Source organism: Wolffia australiana, chromosome 1 (genome assembly GCF_029677425.1).
Source record: "Wolffia australiana isolate 7733 chromosome 1, ASM2967742v1".
Taxonomy (NCBI): Eukaryota; Viridiplantae; Streptophyta; class Magnoliopsida; order Alismatales; family Araceae; genus Wolffia; species Wolffia australiana.
In genome coordinates this window covers 10143289-10150516 of record NC_135835.1, presented here as the reverse complement: position 1 = coordinate 10150516, position 7228 = coordinate 10143289, and the positions used below count along the sequence as shown (strand labels likewise).

At 31.9% G+C, this 7228-nt stretch overlaps 1 non-coding gene across 1 annotated transcript; it reads right to left on the bottom strand.

Annotated features, from left to right (window-relative positions):
* Nucleotides 1-6463: 6463 nt before the first annotated feature.
* Nucleotides 6464-6536, bottom strand: TRNAF-GAA (transfer RNA phenylalanine (anticodon GAA)). Its single transcript has one exon. It is a non-coding gene; the product is annotated as a tRNA-Phe (tRNA).
* Between the last annotated feature and the right edge of the window lie 692 nt (nt 6537-7228).

Here is a 7228-nt window from a genome sequence, read left to right as displayed (position 1 = left end):
GATACTATCTTTGGATCTAAAAATCCAAAGTTATGTGAAGAATTCTCTCAGCACATGCAGAATGAATTTGAAATGAGGCTAATGGGGGAACTGAGTTGTTTCCTTGGACTTCAAATTATATAGAATAAAAATGGCATGTCTATCTGCCAAGTAGACTAAGGAACTTTAAAAAAATCAAATTACAGGACTTTCAAGCAAAAGAAACTACCATGAGTCCAAGCACTAACCTGGACCTAAACATCATGTATCAAAGTATTGACCAGCACAAGTATAGAAGAATGGTTGGATCCCTACTATACTTGACAACTAGCTGATCGAACATACTTGTTTTTGTGCTATTATATCTTTATATGGTATATATATTATATCTTTATATAGCTGATCGTATGAGAGTTGGTTTGACTGCTCTAACTATGGTGGAATATTTTTGAGATGTTAATGAACAAGACGTACTGCTATTCATTGACAATATTTTTAGATTCGTCCAAGCCGGATCTGAAGTATCGGCTTTATTAGGTAGAATGCCGTCTGCGGTGGGTTATCAACCTACCCTTAGTACAGAAATGGGTTCTTTGCAAGAAAGAATTACATCTAGAAAAGAGGGATCTATAACTTTTATGTACCTGCAAACGATTTGACTAACCCTGCGCCTGCAATGACATCTGCCCATTTAGATGCGGCTACTGTACTATCAAGAGGATTAGCTGCTAAAGGTATTTATCCAGTAGTGGATCCTTTAGATTCAACGTCAACCATGCTACAAACTGCAATCGTTGGTGAGGAACATTATGAAACTGCGCAAAGAGTCAAGGAAACTTTACAACGTTACAAAGAACTGCAGGACATTATCGCTATCCTTGGATTAGATGAATTATCCGAAGAGGATCGTTTAACCGTAGCACGAGCACGAAAAAATTGAGCGTTTCTTATCACAACCCTTCTTTGTAGCGGAAGTATTTACTGGTTCTCCAGGGAAATATGTTGGCCTTTAAGAAACCATTAGGGGCTTTAAACTTATTCTCTCAGGCAAATTAGACATTCCTGAACAAGCCTTTTATTTGGTGGGTAACATCGATGAAGCTACTGCGAAAGCTATAAACTTAGAAGTGGAGAGCAATTTGAAGAAATGACCTTAAATCTTAGTGTATTGATGAAAACTCAAATTTTTTGGGATTCAGAAGTTAAAGAAATCATTCGATCGACTAATAGTGGCCAAATTGGTGTATTACCAAACCACATTCTTATTGCCATAGCTGTAGATATAGGTTTGTTGAGAATATGCCTAACTAACCAATGGGTAACAGTGGCTTTAATTGACAGATTTGCTAGAGTAGGTTATAATGAGATCACCATTCTTGGAAATGATGCAGAGATAAGTACTGATATTGATCCACAAGAAGCTCAAGAAGTTCTTGAAAAAACGGAAGAAAATTTGCGTAAAGCAGAAGGTAAAAGACAAGCAATTGAGGCTAATCTAGATCTAAGACGAGCTAAGACACGAGTAGAGGATATCAATGTTATTTCCGCTAGTTCATCAAATACCCATCTTGACAAGAAATTATCTATATGTTAAGATGTTTATCACAAGGGCTATAGCTCAGTTGGAAACAATGAGATTTTGAGCCCAAAAATGGAAAACAATGAGATTAAGTCTAATCTTAGAAACACAACAAAAAAATGAACTGAGTATAAAAACTAATTAGATACTGGAATAAATGGTATCTAATAAGTTGTACCTACTATTGTATTCGAACCAATGATTCCCGTCGTATGAAAGCAATACTCTAACCACTGAGTAAAGTAGGCCTTTTATCACTACAAAGAAAAATTCAACTTATCACTTTTGGGATTATATGTAGAATAGGATTTCTAAGCAATACCAATCCTTAAATTAATTAAAAATCAATGGGCAAAGAATTATTATGGAAATCATCAAATACCCATCTTGACAAGAAATTATCTATATGTTAAGATGTTTATCACAAGGGCTATAGCTCAGTTGGTAGAGCAACTCGTTTACTCGTGCGTCAATGTTTTTTCAAAGGAGTCAATCAAGTAATCAAATAATTGATCTTATTGATAAATTAATATCTTACTCCATGGATTCAAGAGAACAAGAGAACAATAGCTTGACATAAAAACTATTAGGTTAGTCCAATTCGAGTGTGAATTCTGATGCCAAATAAAGCCCATCATTGATTTGAGAATTGATAAGGTGAATACCCAGTCTATTCAATGTTAGGCATAACGAGTATAAGTGCCTTAAAAACCTCTTTTTGTCCTATGAACTTTAAGGTGTAAGAATTCTCATATTTGACTCTTAGAGCGGAACGATAGAGACTCCATTAAACTTTCACTTAGTTCGATCTAGGCCATAACTATAAATAGACCTACGTCAAAGTAATCCTTCTTTGAAACACTTTGGTATTGCTCTTAGATCATGGTCGACTAATGATAATTAATCAGAGCAAGTGGAACCATCTGATTATCTTCCTGTTTTTGTTAAAGAAAAAACATGGTGGACTAACTGATCTTTTTATCAGTTAATGAAAGATCCCAATGCAATAAAAAATGCATGTTGCATCTTTGAAACAGTTTGAATCATTTTGATAATAAAAAGTTTGAGCTGTTTTACCGAGAAGGTCTACAGTTCAAGTCAGTATAGCCGTATACCTTATATTGAATATTTACATATTCTTTTTTCCTAATCTTATTACTACTAGTTTTTTACTAGTTAGTTGTTGAGTCCCCCTAGACCTAGAAGTATTACCGTCTCATAACATCAAGTCATATGTACAAGAAAATGCAAACCCAAATTTTATTTATTTGACTTCAATTGATACAATTAATAGTTATATTTATTTTATAAAATCTCTGATCTGCTAAAAAATTCATTCTTTTTTTTTGTTAATCGTCTAATGAAATGAGATAAAACCCTTGGATATTATAGTACCTTCATCAAAGAGTTTGGTTTGTGATACTCTTTTTTTGACTTTGGTATGTATCCCTAATCCCTTTGTTTTTAAGTTAACTCAAAATCGTCACATGATCTCGGTTAAAAACGAGAAACCTACACAAACAAATCTAAGCCTCTTCGATTTCTATGAATTCAGTTGGTTTCGATATTTCATTTCTCAAATCTTTCGATTTTGCTAATATGGTATTATTTTCTATTACTATTAGAAAGTATCTTATGTCAAATTTCTGAGTCCACTTATTATTCCACTCTACTAGACTTATATGGGTTTGCCTCAAAACAAACTTACTATATTTATCTTGTAGTAAAAATTAAGATTCGCCTTACTAATTTGAATAGGGGTTAATCTGACTAAGTGATATTCCTGTAAAAAAAAAAGAGTTCAGTTCATCACAAATGACCCTTTTTTTTACTTTAGTTTTACTATTCAAAATATTTTTGCATTATCACTCTACAAAACACCTTTTTTATTTTTTATTATAAAGTCGGTGGGAACAGTCGAGATCCAACTAATGTTTTTTATATGGAAAAAGATTCTAGTTTGGTTCCTAGCCCTTAAAGAGATTTAATTAACAAATTTAAGAATTATCTCCATTTTACAAAAATTATCTCCATTTTACAGATAAGAATTCTAGTATTTTATAAAAGAATAAAAATTTAGGAGAGGTCACCAAGAGATGATATAATTATTGCATGTGATCTTTTTTGTATATAGTTGTATTGACTCAATAGCCACATTCTATACCTGACTTTTTTATTCAAAAAAAGAATTGAATAGAGTAGAAATTCCTCTTTTGTTAATGCCTATATGATATATCACTAAGGCTAAGAATAATAGAATCCTTAGTTGACTTAAGTTAAACTGTTCTGGAGTGCATCGACTAATTCAGTATATTCTAATTCGAATTGACAATTAATTCTAATTCGAATCGACTAATTCAGTATATTCCACATTAATTAATAGGAGTGCATCTATGTTTCTGCTTTACGAATATGATATTTTCTGGGCATTTCTGATAATATCAAGTGTTATTCATATCTTGGCATTTCTTGTTTCTGGAGTTTTAGCTCCCCTTAGTGAAGGACCGGAGAAGCTATCTAGTTATGAATCGGGTATAGAACCTATAGGGGATGCTTGGGTACAATTCCAAATTCAATATTATATGTTTGCTTTAGTTTTTGTTGTTTTTGATGTTGAAACCATCTTCCTTTATCCGTGGGCAATGAGTTTTGATGTATTAGGTGTATCCGTATTTATGGAAGCTTTAATTTTTGTGCTTATCCTAATTGTTGGGTTAGTTTATGCATGGCGAAAAGGAGCATTGGAATGGTCTTAGCTCATGAATATTCAAATAATAAAAAAGAGTCTATTGAGACAGTTATGAATTTGATTGTGTTGTCGTCACCTGACCAAACAATACCCAATTCAGTTATTTCAACTACCTTGAATGATCTTTCAAATTGGTCAAGACTCTTGAGTTTATGGCCACTTTTATATGGTACTAGTTGTTGTTTTATTGAATTTGATGCATTAATAGGCTCACGATTTGACTTTGATCGTTATGGATTAGTACCAAGATCAAGTCCTAGGCAAGCGGACCTAATTTTAACAGCCGGCACAGTAACAATGAAAAGGGCTCCTTCTTGAGTCAGATTATATGAACAAATACCCGAACCTAAATATGTAATTGCCATGGGGGCCTGTACTATTACGGGAGGGATGTTTAGTACCGATTCTTGTAGTACCGTTTGGGGAATTGATAAGTTAATTCCAGTTGATGTCTATTTGCCGGGTTGCCTCCCCAAACCAGAGGCAGTTATAGATGCAATAACGAAACTTTGTAAGAAGATATCTTGAGAAATCTATGAAGATAGAATTTGTTATCTACAAGAAAATTGATTTTTAACTTCCAATCGTAAATTTAATGTTCAACGCAGTATTCATACTGGAAATTACAATCAAGAATTTCTTTATCAATCATCATCTACTTCAGAAATAACTTCTGAAGGATTATTTAGATCCAAAAGTTGAATATCTTCACAAAATAGTCAATTGAGCAGGTTATTTTTGTTAAGGAGAATCATAAAAAGCTTCAATCTTTATAAATTTCATTGCCAATATGAAAGACTTCTATAAATCCAAATGTGGGAGAGATCAACAAGATACAGAGTCATTTATCTGCTTGGCTAGTCGAGTATGAGCTTGTTCATAGATCCTTGGGCTTTGATTATTAAGGAATAGAGACTTTACAAATAAAACCCGAAGATTGGGATTCCATTGCTGTCATTTTATATGTGTATGGTTACAATTACTTACGCTCTCAGTGTGCTTATGATGTCGCACCAGGTGGATTTTTAGCTAGTGTATATCATCTTACGAGCATACAGTATGGGGTTGATCAACCGGAGGAAGTATGTATAAAAGTTTTTGTCTCAAGGGAAAATCCTATTGTCCCATCTTGAAGGAGTGCATATTTTCAAGAACGTGAATCCTATGATATGTTGGGAATTTCTTACGATAATCATCCACACCTTAAACGTATTTTGATGCCTGAAAGTTGGATAGGTTGGCCTTTACGTAAGGACTATATTACTCCCAATTTCTATGAAATACAGGATGCTCATTAAATGATAAGAAACTTATGTCACTTAGATGATACAACTTCATATTTCAAGTTAAAGAATACTTTTACTCTAAGGTCTGTTCCCTATAAAACAGAGTTACTTGATTCTAATTCGTATTCTGCATCAGTTAAAAAGGATTAATTTATATTATTCCTAACTCCATTTAAAAGGCTCTTCATTTTTTGATAAGGAGAGACAATAGAATGAATGAAAAGGGTTTTGTACTATGAACTTTGTACCGCGCATATCACATAGATAAATCCCATGAAATAAAGTAAAGTAAAACAAGTAAGAATAAATTAAAAATACATCGAAAAAGAAGAAATTCAATAATCAAAAAAGAATAAGATTTAATTTCTAGTGTATATAAAAAGCATAATTAATTTGATCTCTTTTTATCTTTCAACCCCTATAAGTTAGGGGTTCTATTTTGACTTTTTTGATTTATATATTAATTAAAATATAGATAAAGTTAGTGAAATTTTTTCTTGGAATTATTATGCATTTTTATTATTTTTATTCACTGATAAATTTCTTTTATTAGTAATATAATTAGATCTAATAATATTAATCTAAGTACATAGTAGTAATAGAATTATAAAATATAAGAAATATAATGGTAAAAAATGAAAAATGAAACTTTTTGAATCAATGAGATCAGTCATAATTTAAAGACAACAAAGTGAGTATAATGGAATTTTTAACCCCACACCCACAGCACTTATCTTAAAGTCATAAAATCCTCCTATTTATCTAACTATAAGCTATAAGGATGAATAAGTATGTGCTAAGTTCTATTAATGTACTCAGACCTTTCTTTATTGCTGAATTTGTATTCTATTCTTCTGAGAATTAATTATTTGTCAGGAACCAGGTTTGAACTGGTGACACGAGGATTTTCAGTCCTCTGCTCTACCAACTGAGCTATCCTGACTATACTATTTGACATGCATCACCTTATCTTACTCCATCTAGTACTTCTGTTTGTGCTCATTAATATAACAGGACAAAAAAATAATAGGCGTTTAAAAATTTTATGACTTTTTTGGTCTTAACGTAAACATGAATTTCAAGATTGATATTATAAGTGAAAGGATAACCTAACACTAGAAACTGTTACTAGTGAATAAATCACTTCAATATTCTCGACTATTTGTCCATATATCTTCATTTGTACGTATACAAAAACCCTTGGTCTAAACATAAAGTGCTCGGAACTTTTAGTGGAGTAGAGTAAATGTAAAATACAGTGAATTTTGAGTCACCGATGAAAAAGAGGAAAAAAACTTGGGAAGTCAAATCATTTTTTGGGAATAGAGGGACTTGAACCCTCACGATTTCTAAAGTAGACGGATTTTCCTCTTACTATAAATTTCAATGTTGTCAGTAGTGACATGTAGAATGGGACTCTCTCTTTATTCTATTCCAATTTATTTTATTGTTAAAATAAGAATAAATCAGACTCTGGAGTGAATGATTTGATTACTGAATATTTCACTATTACTTTAAATTGGAATGAATTCAGAATAACTTTTAAATCTAAAATTAGAACTTTTTTGGTTTTAATTTATCTATTTTGTAGATATATTAAATATTTAAATTAATATTCTGGATTTGCGTCCTGAT